The sequence below is a fragment of the Equus caballus genome, chromosome 15 (genome assembly GCF_041296265.1).
Source record: "Equus caballus isolate H_3958 breed thoroughbred chromosome 15, TB-T2T, whole genome shotgun sequence".
Taxonomy (NCBI): Eukaryota; Metazoa; Chordata; class Mammalia; order Perissodactyla; family Equidae; genus Equus; species Equus caballus.
The window spans coordinates 55,033,115-55,046,915 of NC_091698.1; the positions used below are offsets into that span (position 1 = coordinate 55,033,115).

The 13,801-nt window shown below is 37.9% G+C and overlaps 1 protein-coding gene across 3 annotated transcripts in view; it reads right to left on the reverse strand.

The window, feature by feature from the left end:
• COMMD1 (copper metabolism domain containing 1) overlaps nucleotides 1-13,801 on the reverse strand; it is a 226,118-nt gene that overhangs the window by 181,658 nt on the left and 30,659 nt on the right. The window lies entirely within an intron of this gene.

Here is a 13,801-nt window from a genome sequence, read left to right on the forward strand (position 1 = left end):
CAGTCTATTGGTATTTCTTATAATTTGTTGAGTTTTGTTATGATGGGTATTTCAAATTCTCTGTCATTTATAGATTTCTGTACCTTCAGGATTGATTTCTGGGTGCTTGTCGTTTTCGTTCTGGTCTGGAGTATTAATATATGTTTTCATACTGTTTGATGGTGTAGCTTTGAACATCCTCAACGTGATAGTATCTGGTCACTGCTTCCACCTCTCACCACTGTGTGGGGGTCAAGAGCTGTGTATTCTGAGCCCACTGTGATCCCCAGCTTGCTCCCTCAGAGCTGCTGCTTTTGTATGGCATGTGCACGCACTCTGGCTGACCAGCTGAGCTGGAACACCCGGTGCGGGGAGGAGCACTTTCTTTGCCTGCCTGATCCTGGGGGCATTCTCACTCTGCCCTTGCTATCTGCTCCCCTGGGGTGCTGGCTTGAGGAAGACACCACTGCAACAGCTTAGCCACCTCTGTGTAGGGTTTTCCCACAGGGTGTGAGGGAGCTTGGAGAGAGATGGTGTTCCTGCAGAGGGCCACCCCTCCTCTCTCTCCTCTCAGAGCCATGCATGGTCCCACACCCTGGGTCACTGCCATTAGGGGAGGGAGAGGAGATCCCCTTATCTCCTTCCACTTCCTCCAGGGGGTCTAGCACCTCCACCTTCAAACGTATGCCTGCATGGGTCTCTCAGACATCTTTTGTGTTGTGTGAATGTCCTCGGTCAGTATGTGAATGTCCTTATCAATGTATCTTAATGGGGAGAGTCTATGGGGAGAGCTCACTGTGCCATGATGCTGACGTCACTCCTATCTGATACTAAATTTTTTTAAAAAGCAAAAAATAAAGATAATTTCTTACAAAAAGATACCATTTTTTAAAGTTATAAATTCAAACAAAATATCGAGATTTTGTAAAGCATATAGATAACAAAAGAGCAGTATGCAGAATATATAAAGAACTTTCATATCAAAAAGACTACCACCTAAAAACCTGACCAGAAATATGAGCAGAGAATTCATAGAAAAGGAAACCTAAATAATCAATCAATAAAAAATACATTCAACCTGACTGGTAATCAAGAAAATGTAAACTAATACCATTTCCCCTCCATTATATTGGCAAAGAGTAAAATGCCCCACAATACTAAATACTGACTTCCTCATCAATATTTCTCACATAGTGTTGTTGGGAATATAACATTTTTGGAGAACAATTACGCATTATCTACCAAAATTTAAGAATTACACATTCCAGAAGTCAGCAACTCCTCTGCAATGTAAAAACCTTAGAGGAACTGTTGTATCTATGCACTAGGAGTCCTGTACAAGAATGGTTATTGCAACAATGTTGGTAACAGGAACAAATTAGAATCAATCCAAATGTCCAGAACAAAAAAATGGATAGTGACATTCAAACAATGGACTACAATACAATACATGAAATAGAATTACATCAACCAATATAGATGAAGCACAAATACATAATGTTGAACAATAACAAAAAAGCAACTGCAGACAAATATAGAAAGTATGATACTATTTGTATGAAACTTCGTAAGATGAAAAATACTATAAATTAAAATACATATGCAGTAAAAATATAAAATTAGGAGATTTATATGAGACTAATGAACACCTAATGCAGAATAGTGGTTACTTTAGAGGACAGAGAGAATGAAATCTGAGAGGTATGTAGAGGCATATATAGGCTCTATTAGTATCTGTAATTTTCTTTTTTACGTTTTTAATAAAACTTTAATTTTAGAATAGATTTACAGAAAAGTTGTACAGATAATACAGAGTTTCAATATATCAAACACTCAATTTCTCAGTTTATTAATATCTTACATTATTAGTATGTACACTTGTGACAATTAATGAACCAATATTGTTACATTATTAACTACAGCCTGTACTTTATTCATATTTCTGTAGTTCTTACTGAATGTCCTTTTTATGTTCCAGGATCCCATCCAAGTTACATTACATTTAGTCATTGTGTCTCCTTAGCTTCCCTTGGCAGTGAGTTTCTCAAACTTTCCCTGTTTTGATAACCTTGACAGCTTTGAGGAGTACTGGTCATGTATTTTGTAGAATGTCCCTCAACTGGAATCTATATCTACTATTTTCCTCATGGTTAGACTGAGGTTATGGGTTTTTTGAGGTCACAAAGGTAAATTGCCATTCTCATCACACCATTTCAAGGGTACACACTATCAACACGGCTTAACACTGTTAATGATACCTGGCTGAGGTTTCTCCATTATAAAATAACTCTTTTTTCCCCTTTTCTATATTCAACTCTTTGGAAGAAGTCACTATGAACAGCCCACACTTAAGGAAGTTATGTTCCACCTTCTTAAGGGCAAAGCAACTACATAAATTATTTGGAATTCTTTAGTACAAGTCTATAATGTTTTAAAATACACAAAAAAGATCAGAGGCTTCTTGCCTCCACCCCACCGCCAAACACAAAGGGAAAGCAAATACCAAAACAGTTGTCACTATTAAAATTAGAGAATATCTTCTTATTCTTCTATATTTCCCAAATTTTCTTTAATGAGAATTTCTATTTAGACAACGATTACCAGAGCCTTTGTACACAAAGTTCAACCTGTTTCATTTGGTACAGCTAAAAACAGAAGTGAAATCAAATTCATATTTCAGAGGCAAATGCATAGTTGCCATTACTAGATTTTTTTTTTTAAAGATTGGCACCTGAGCTAACAACAGTTGCCAATCTTTTTTTTTCTTTCTTTCTTTCTGCTTTTTCTCCCCAAGTCCCTCAAATATATAGTTGTATATTTTAATTGTGGGTCCTTCTAGTTGTAGTACATGGGACGCCACCTCAGCGTGGCATGATGAGTGGTGCCATGTCCGCGCCTGGGATCCAAACCAGAGAAACCCTGGGCCACCATAGCGGAGTATACAAACTTAACCACTCGGCCACGGGGCCGGCCCCCTCCCATTACTAGATTTAATACACAATTAACTGGTGCTTCTATTGGGTATTATTGCCATATTCTGCATGCTAATTTAACAAGTTTACACATTAAAAAAAGAAATTACTATGGTTTCATAAGACAAAAATTTGGCCAGTGATGGGCTCACCTTGAGCACCTGTGAATACAATCCAATGCTCAATGACTTGTTGTGCAACTACTATGTAATAGTCACTGTGTAAGGAACTTTCCAGTTTATTGGCTGCTTTAACGTCCAATGAAGGGCAGACAGTTGAACAGTTAACCAAGCCCCAAATCTGGTGACAGAGAGCTAGGTGGAAATGAGAAAAAATAAAAGTACACACCGTATTAGAGGGAGTGTGGAATCAGGTTAAATATACCCAAGTAAAAGAACACCCGTGACAACTGAAGACTGAACATCCACAATTTCAAAACAGCCTCAAGCAACTGGAAAGGTCTTTGATACGCAACAATTGGTCATTGTGCTCATACGAACTTTAATCACTTGTTCTAGGATGTATGCTTAGCAAGTAGGTAAACCTAGTAAACTTCCCAGTATTTTCAGGGCAGCTTTATGGAGCTTCCTTATTTCCTTAATGGAATCAAGCCTTGATACTTCAATATCAACAACTTACCTACCTTTTTGTATGTCTGAAAATTCTTAGTAAAGTTTTCTAAGGCAAAAAATTAACAAAATACTGAGGAAAAAAGGCAATGGAGTCTCCACATGAGAAGAGTAGCTGAACTTTGAGGCTCCAACTCCTGTCCTTGAGATTTATCTTGCTCTTAAAGATAACTCAAAACCTTGCAGCAGCCATTTTTTCACATTTAGTAATTACTCTGGTGGATTTTTAAACTTCTATCCCTAACTAAAATTGCAATTGGCTTTTTAACTAAGATCTTGCTTGGTTATGTATAAGATTTCATATACTTTAGTCAGAGTTGGTCAATTGATCTATTTACTATGTGTCCACAAAGCTTGACATCATGTTGAAATACCTGCTCACACTATGTTTACAGTCTAGTAGGGGAGCCTACAGATCACATCTATGATCTTCTCTGTTGAAGTAGTTTCTGCTCTAGTGTTTGAAACAATCCTACTTGGGGTAGCTAGGCCTAGCAGACAAATCACACTGCTAATCCAAATAGTCTTAATAAGATACTTAACTTATCAGAAATTGTCAGCTTCAAATTACAGAAATTAAAGAAAAAGTATTTGAGAATATTTTTACAGTAAATTTTATTTCCATGTTTATGCTTCCATATTAATAAAAGCCTGATCACAGTAATTTCAGAATTTTTAATTACAGACATCTACAGCAAAATAAGTACACCTAGCTACCTGCCATTCTGAATATTAAATAGAACACTTATTTAGATCTCAGACACTGTAAAGTCAACTAGTTGAAAACATAAAATTCAGGTAATAATGGGTACAGAAAAACTACTCAACTTTCAATTTTTTTATCATACACAAAAAAAGAAAAATATAAAGAAGACGACGGGAGAAAGAATAGAAAACAGTAAGAAAAGGGTGTTAGGACTTCTGGGTACAAAGATTTCTCTGGCACAGCTAAGAAGCAAGCAATTCCCACTGTAGGACTCCAGAGACACAAAGGAATGGGAAGCACTGGGTACTTCTTAGTGAAAGTGGAGTTAGAAACTGGAGAAATGGTTGAAAATCTGCTTACTTAACCCAGCCACCACCCCATCATTGCCCCTGGTGGAAGACTATGAGTTTCTGTTCTACACAGTGAAACAGAGGGCTCTGGACTCAAGTACTCTAGGCATAGCTCAGGGCAAAGGACCCACTCTGAAAACTGGGAGGTGAAGTGTAATTCTATATATTGAATGATAGGGTGCCCAGTCCCCTGTCCCACTGACTCTGCAGTGCAGTTGTGACAAGAACTACCCAGAGCTGGGGCAAACTTCACAAGTTAAGGGCACAATCCTTCACAAGGAGGACACTACTTCAGACAACAGTCACGGAGCCAGGGGATTCCAAGCCACCTGTGCTTCTGTCCAACTAGCTATAAATTCAGGGGTTTCCACTATCCACTTAAGTTCAATAATTCAGCAGAACACATAACAGAACTCAGAAAAGCACTATACTTACAATTACAGTATTATTGTAGCAAAAAACGACATCAATCAGGACTGGACAAAAGAAGAGATGCACAGGGCAAGTTCTGAGAGGATCCCAAATGCAGTTTCCACGTCCTCTCCCTGTAGAGTCAGGACGCATCACCCCCCTGACCCATCGATGCATAACAATACACACAGTACCAGTTCTGTTTGCCAGGAAAACTCATCCAGGAATAAAAATCCAGAGGTTTTTTTTCCCCTGCTTTTTTCCCCCAAATCCCTCCAGTACATAGTTGTACATTTTAGTTGTGGGTCCTTCTAGTTGTGGCATGTGGGACACCGCATCAGCGTGGCCTGATGAGTGGTGCCATGTCCGTGCCACGGATCTGAACCCATGAAACCCTGGGCCGCCGGAGCTCGCGAACTTAACCACTCAGCCACGGGGGCCGGCCCCAAAAGTCTAGAGTTTTTACTGGGGTTTCATTATCTAGGCAAAAACTACCAAGTACGGTGTGAGGGGCCTACTGTAAATAACAAAGAGTCCTATCACTTCAAAGATTTAAAGCCTCCCTCCCAAAAACTGAGAGCAAAGACCAACCAAATACTTCATTATGCAAGAGGCTCCAAGAACACTGGCAACTGGACTTCCAGGCAGGAGTGTTGGAAGATTCTTCTCTAGGGAACAATCTCACCAAGAGAATGGACTTACAGATACTGACTGCAGGGTACAAGCATGAGTAGCCTATAACTAAGTTCAGTAGGCCCTCAGCCATGCTAATACAAGGCTTATAATCAACCTTTTAAAGGATCACTCACAAACATGAATGACAGTAAAGAAGCACCAAATCTTTGAGGAAAACCTCCAACATGAAAGACAGAGGCCAAAATAAACAGAAAAAAAAAATGTAAAGGAATAGAAAATTTAGGAAATTTTTAAAAATTCAAAATATGACCTATAATTAATATTATCAGAAATAAACAAGAGACTGTCCACATAAGTATCAGAATGGATTAACACAACGGAACAAATAAGAACTCCTGGAAATTAATAAAATAGCAGAAATAGAAAATTTTACAGATCATAGTTGAGAAAATTTTCAGAAAGTTGATAAAAAATGCAAAGAGACAGAAAATAGGAGAAAAAAGAAAGAAAGAAATCAGGCAAGAAGGCATAACCCTGAATATTAGGAGTTCCAAAATTAGAAAATAAATAAATAAATAAAATGGTGTGGAAGAAATTATCCAAAAAATTATATAAAAAGATTCTTAGAACTAAAGGACTCGAGTTTCCAGATTCAAAGTATGCAGATTATGGGTAATATTTCTCAGCCATGAAGAAATTAACCAATTCAATAATAGTGCTTTTATGAACAACTTGTATTTCCTTGGGAAAGCTGATAATTTTTGTCTCAGTTTCCTCATTTGTAAAATAGAAAAATATCTAGCTCATAGTATTGTGAGAATTAAATAAAATAACATTTTATAAAATGTCTGCCCTAAGGTCCAACACAAACTGGGATTTCAGAAAATGTCTCCCCTTATTCCTATTAATCACACATTATTTCCAACAAATACACATTCTTTTTCTAACACTCATAGTCATGTATACTATAAGTATACGTATACTAAGATTTCTATTACATCACACATCTTTTCCTTGTCCTAGCAACATTTCCTTTCCTGAAAATCTTTACATGTTAAACACAAAAAGTTAACTTCAGCATTTTTATATAAGATATCAAGATTTCAATACATATATAGGCAAAGGATATGAAAACACAATTCACATGAGAGAACATACAAATAAGAAACACTTGGTGAAACAATCCTCAGCCATATTAAAACAAAAGCAGATGTAGGGGAGGAAAAGGTTTTCCTCAATCCTCTTCGGGTCCCTGGCTGACTCTGAAAATTAAACTAACACAGAGAGATTAACAGGAGAAAAACACAAATTTATTTAAGATTTACGTGACACGGGAGCTTTCATCAGGAAATGAAGGCCCAAAGAAATGGTTAGACCTGTGTACTTTTATGTTAGGTTTGAGAGAGAGGACATTCACGGAGAAATATGATGAGGTTAAGGAATAATGATGTAATTATTGTAAACTGGGAGAAACTTAGCAAGGCCATATTGTTAGGACTTTTCTTGGCAGCTCTCTATCCTTGGAGATATCTGGGAAAAGGGAGGGCACCTCTCACATGGGGGTTTAATTGCGTGTTTCAGGGAAGAAGGGTGAGAGGGAGCTCAGAGTGACCTTCCTGCTCTGCCTTTTCTCAAACTCCTTCAGTTTAAAATATTCAGTATGCCAAGGTGCCATATTTTGGGGTAGCATGTCCTGAACACCATCAAAGATTTAAGCAAACTTAAGATACCATGTATAACTACATGAACAAAACAAAACATAATTTTAAACAATGTTGACCAGAAAACAGTAAAGCTAGTATACTGAGTTATTTATAAAGTGGAAAAGCCACATGGAAAGCAACATGACAAAATACAGTCAATATGTTCATAACCTCCAATCTAACAACCCAATTCTCAGAAATAAATCCAATAAATAATTCAAAAGAAGCAAAAACTATGTATAAAAGCACTAATTAAAATGTTATCTATAAGAAATTCTAGAAACAATCAAAATGTGCACTAAACAAGTAAAATATCAATACAATATTACATAATCATTAAAAATAATTACTAACACTATATAGAAACAAGGAAAAATGTATTTCTAAAACCAAAAATTATTTAATATGATCTAACACATCCTAACAGTAGGGTAATGGAAATAACATCTGCTCCCAGAAAATGTAGAACTGTCTACATTTTAGTGTAAAAATCAGATACAACTTATACATTATGACTGCTACTACATAAAAATAAAGGTGTATAAACAAAGACTGGAAAGAATTATTAAAATGAAAATTGTCTTGGTACGATGATGAAATTGTGGGTATTTAATCTTTCACCAAACTTAGAAGTGTTTTTGTTATGGGTCTGTACGTTTACAACTACAGTATAATACAAACCAGTCTTCATGATTTTAAGCAATTTAATCAAATTTCTGCCTGATTCTAATGAATTTTTGCTCAAATAAATTCTTAAAATTTTTAATGTGCTTTAAATTTTTAATGTGTTAAAAGATGAAATTTTATCTTTTAACAGTTCTGGTGTCAGAAGAGGGATCCACGGGAGACTCCTGATAACTCCAGGGAGCAATGAGCAACCGGCAGGCATAAGTACCCACTGAGCCCATTGTGCTCACTGCTTTCTCACTGTGTCAAGAGGTCACAACTAAGTCCCTCTGGGATATCCAAGCTCCATAGCTTTTCTCTTTGAGCTCTCAGACTTTATTTGAGATGTTTTTGTCCAGACTGGGTCTGAAGTCAGACTGGGTCTGACAAACTAGACTAGATTCAGTGAGAGGTCTCAGGTAAATAATTTTTTGGTTTTTTTTCACTATTGCTGTTTAATACTGTTTATAACTTAAAAAAAAATTATTTAATTTATTTAAACTAAAAAAAAACCAATGATGGGTCATCATTTCTCCCACCCCTACCCCCTATCTCTTGCAACCCAATCTTTTCTCTGTATCTATGAGCTTGGAGGGATTTTTTTTTTTCTGAGATTCCACATATAAGAGAGATCATACGGTATTCTTCTTTCTCTGTTGGACTTATTTCACTTAGCATAATGCCCTCAAGATCCATCCGTGTTGTTGCAAATGGTAAGATTTCATTCTTTTTACAGCTGAATAATATTCCACTGTGGAAAAGAAGGCAATTCACAGGTAGACGAAAAGGAGCAAACTTTGAAAAACAAGTGTTTGCCCACAAAGAAACAGAAGACTACAGAGGGGAGCCCAACAAAGAGGCTTTTCTAGGTTCCTCCCTGTCTACCACCTAGTTCATGTTATGATAAGGTGTTAGTTCGCTTCCTGAGACGGGTTTTTTTAATTTGAATTCCTTTTGGCAGTTAAGGGGGAGTAACAAGAAAAACTTTCTGAGTCTTTTGTTTATTAAAAATAATCAGCCTAGGGCTGGCCCGGTGGCACAGCAGTTAAGTGCGCATGTTCCACTTTGGCAGCCTGGGTTTCGCCGGTTCAGACATGGCAGTGCTTGGCAAGCCATGCTGTGGTAAGCATCCCACATATAAAGTAGAGGAAGATGGGCACAGATGTGAGCTCAGGGCCACTCTTCCTCAGAAAAAAGAGGAGGATTAGCAGCAGTTAGCTCAGGGCTAATCTTCCTCAAAGAAAAAAAAAAATCAGCCTAAAATAACTCATTTTAAAGAGGCACTTTGGGGTGGCAAATTTTGTTCCCCTTCAGTATACTCAATGATGTTTGCACAACAATGAAATCACATAATGACACATTTCTCAAAATGCATCCCCGTCATTAAGTGACATGTTACCATACCACAATTTCTTTATCCATTCATCCATCAATGGACACGTAGGTTGTTTCCATACCTTGGCTATTGTAGATAATGCTGCAATGAACATAGGGGTGTATATATCTTTTCAAACTACTGTTTTCATTTTCTTCGGATAAATACCCAGAAGTAGAATTGTTGGATCATATGGTAGTTCTATTTTTAATTTTCTGAGGAACTGTATACTGTTTTCCAACAGTGGTTGCACCAATATACATTCCCACCAACAATGCACAGGGTTCTCTTTTCTCCACATACTCGTCAATACTTATTTCTTGTTTTTTTGAAAACAGCCATTCTACAGGTGTGAGATGCTATCTCATTGTGCTTTTTATTTGCATTTCCCTGATGAGTGATGATGTTCAACATCTGTTCATGTACCTATTGGCCATCCGTATGTCTTCTTTGGAAAAATGTCTATTCAGATCTTCTGCCCATTTCTTAATCAGATTGTTTGTCTTTTTGCTATTGAGTTGTATGAGTTCTTTGTATATTTTTGGATACTAGCCCCGTATCAGACATAATATTCGCAATTATTTTCTCCCATTTAGTAGGTTGCCTTTTGATTTTGTTGATGCTTTCGTTTGCTGTGCCGAAGCTTTTGAGTTTGATGTAGTCCCACTTGCTTCTTTTTGCTCTTCTTGCTTTTGCTTTTGGTGTAAGATTAAAAAAATCTTAGACAAGTTACTAAACTTCTCTGAGCCTCCATTTCTTCCATTTTCAAATAGAACTAGCAATACTAATCTGAAATGACAGTGACAAGATTTAAATGAGATAATGTATAAGATGGCCAGTTCTGGGGCCGCTCCGTGGCCAAGTGGTTAAGTTTGTGCACTCCACTTTGGCGGCCCAGAGTTTCGCTGGTTCAGATCCTGGGTGCAGACCTAGCACTGCTCTTCAGGCCATGCTGAGGTGGCATCCCACATAGCACAACTAGTAGAACCTGCAATTAGAATATACAACTATGTACTGGGGAGCTTTGGGGAGGAGAAGAAGAAGAAGAAGAAAAAAAAAAAGATTGGCAACAGATGTTAGCTCAGCTGCTGATCTTTAAAAAAAAAAAAAAAGACAGCCAGTTCTGGTGGTCTAGTGGTCAACAATCGGCATTCTCACCACCACAGCCTGTGTTCATTTCCCGCTCAGGGAACCACACCACCTGTCTGTCGGCTGTCACACTGTGGTGGCTGCCTGTTGCTGTGATGCTGAAAGCAATGCCAGCGGTATTTCCAACACCACCAGGGTCACCCATGGTGAACAGGTTTCAGTAGAGCTTCCAGACTATGATGAGGAAGAAGGACCTGGCCACCCACTTGTGAAAAAAATGGCCATGAAAACCCTGTGATTAGCAAGGGAGCATTGTCTGATATAGTACTAGAAGGTGAGAGGAGGACACAAAAAGACAGAGCAGGGTTCTGATCTGCAGAACACAGAGTCACAAGGAGTCAGAATCGACTCGATGGCACTAACAATAAAATGAATGAAAGCATGCAATAGGACACGCACAGTAGACACTCAAGAAACATTTTTCATTTTTTCTTCCTTCTCTCATTTAGGGTTATTTCATGAGCAGTTTCCTGCTTTCCTAACGGCAGATAATTCTCTAAAAATCTTTATTTATAACTCATAATGGGAACTGAAGGAAAAAACCACAGACATTTGGGTTTGTTAGAGAATGGGTTAAACAATAAACTCAAAATCCTAAAATAGAAACAAGAGGCAGTTGGGTATTTTTTAATGTCAAAGATGATCAGTAAAACATTGACAAGTAGAATGCCCTTTTCCTTTCTATAAGTTTCCTTTTACTGGTTTGCCTCTATTTTAAGACCAAGATTTTATAGTTGACATAAGTTTATGATGATTTCAACTCAGCCAGAAAAGCAGTCAGTCCAGAAACTAACGTAAGAATCTTTGGCAAGAGCAGAAAACCAGTCTCAAAAAAAGACTGTAAATCCTGCCCTTATACAGAAAATAGAGGATTTTACTCAAACTAGGTGGCATTTTAAAATATTTCCGTATGTAATTCAAGGGGTACCTAAAAGTTAAACTTACAAAAATCATTTTATGATAAAAACAACAAAAGTTATAATCAAAGAGAATGACTCTGAAAGAATCTGAAAAATGTGTTTTGTTTTAATGGATGAGGGGGCCTTTAACACGTGCCTCTACCTTCCTTTTCAATTTTCTTCAGTAATTATTTTAAAGTGAATATTCAGGAGGTTTTTTGTTTTACTTTTTTTTTTTTTTTTGAGGAAGATTATCCCCAAGCTAACATCTGTGCCCATCTTCCTCTACTTTATATGTGAGACGCCTGCCACAGCATGGCTTGATACACCCTGCGTAGGTCGGTGCCTGGGATCAGAAACGGTGAACCCCAGGCCAGCGAAGCATTGGCTGCACTTAACTGCTACGCCTGGCGGGCCCTTTGCTTTACTTTTTTTTTTAAATAACAAAGCTTAAGATGACTATTTAAATCCTTTCCCTAATGTTTGTTTATGGATTTGAATTAACATTAAACAAACAGCTGAGATCTTGAGCCCTCTGATCTAGCCGGTGAAGGTAAACTTTTTTACCAGGCAGATTCCTGGATCTCTGCTCAGTGTCCAATGAGCAAGGATGACAAGAGCCTCTCCTTGTCTTTTCTAAAAGGGATTTTCCTAAACTTACAATTACCAGAGAAAACACTTGTAGGAACTAGTTCTTTGGTATTGTGACTCTTGGTTTGAGTATTCTTGTTATAGATCCATTGCCTCCCAGCGATAGCCACTATGTCCTGTTTTTTGTGTCCTGAGTGCATGGCTTGGATCTAGGGAGAACGTTCTCTCACTGATTTTCTATCTTCTGTGGGGAGCAGACTGTTGGGTCTGCGTCTACAAGCAGCCAGCCATAAGGTGGAGGCCTGAGACACCTTCCTACCAACTGTGAGCTCTCAGGAGAGTTCGTCTAAATAAAGGGGCTCAGCCCATAAGGACCTGTGTCCTCTTTCTGCACCGCCTTGCTAGTGCTGAGAAGTCCCATCTCAGTATCACCTGCCCAGTGTCACGGATTAGAGGATTAGTGATCAGAGGCATCTCACTTCTGTAGAAGAATGAAGACATGGGCTTTCACAAACACCATTCTTACCACTTGTGGCAACAAGGGTCTTTGCTCCTCTCTTTTGTAGTCTTTGAGAATGACTGGATCAAGGGGGCTGCATCTTCTGCATCTTTTTTAGGGGGATGCCTATTGCATCTATGGTTAAAAAGGCTTATGGTTTGAGTCACATATTGAATGAATATACTCTCTGAAGCTGGATTAGAGTCCCATGCTTCTTCACTCGAAAGGGACCTCTGGCTCAAAGTTCTTGGCTTTGGTTTCAAGGTCTCTCTGCTCTTTGTTTCGAAGCCTCTCTGTCCTCCTCTCAGGCTGCAAGTTCTTCTTGGATTTTTGTTTTAAAGCCCCTCTGTTCTCCTTACTTGATCCTGCCCCTGTCCTGGGAACTTAGTCAACTGAAACTCTCCTTCTCAAACCCCTGCTAACTACATGCTCTGCCACTACAGCACTTGTCCACTTCCTTTCTTGTTGGCATGACTTTACTAAGAATAATTTAGAACTCCAATGGCTTCTTTGAGAAAACTTAAGATCACCCAAGCTGGCTCCTCTAAGAACTTTCCCTTCCCATTCCAGGCCCTCAACTCCCTAGAGTCATTGGAACTTTAGGCCCCTGGCCCCTTCCCCTAGGGACTCCCAAAAGCAACCACCTGGCTAAAAAGGTTAATTGGAAACAAAATTTAGTCCACAGCCTCCATAAGATTATACATCAGGACAAAAGAAAATCTTAAAAGCCTCCTCCACAAATATTGGTAAAAGCTTTAACCCTTACATTGAGCAGATAACAACTTGTTCCATCTATCAGAAACACAATTCAGATAAAAATATAAACTGGGACAAAGATGAGAACCAACTCTTATATATAAATTAGTGAATTTTGTATTACTATGTTTATGCCTGACTCATGGCTAAAATTTTAGAATGAAAATCATAAAGGTCTCTACTTGTGTCTATCTGTATATACATTATGTATATGTAATATTTTTCTACCTCCAGATGGTATTACTAAACTAATAGCTCTACTCTAATTGGCTTAGAGAAAAATAAATGCTTATATAAATTAAATATTCCTAAAACTCTCAAACATATAGGGACTAACCCAAATGATTTTCAAGTTCACATGATTTGGATAAACCTTTGGTAAATAGCACTAGTTTAATATTATTGGCTTAATAAAACAGGAATGTCCTCAGAGTTGTTAGCATTAAGTATAATGCAGACATAGATTTTATTCTACTTGGA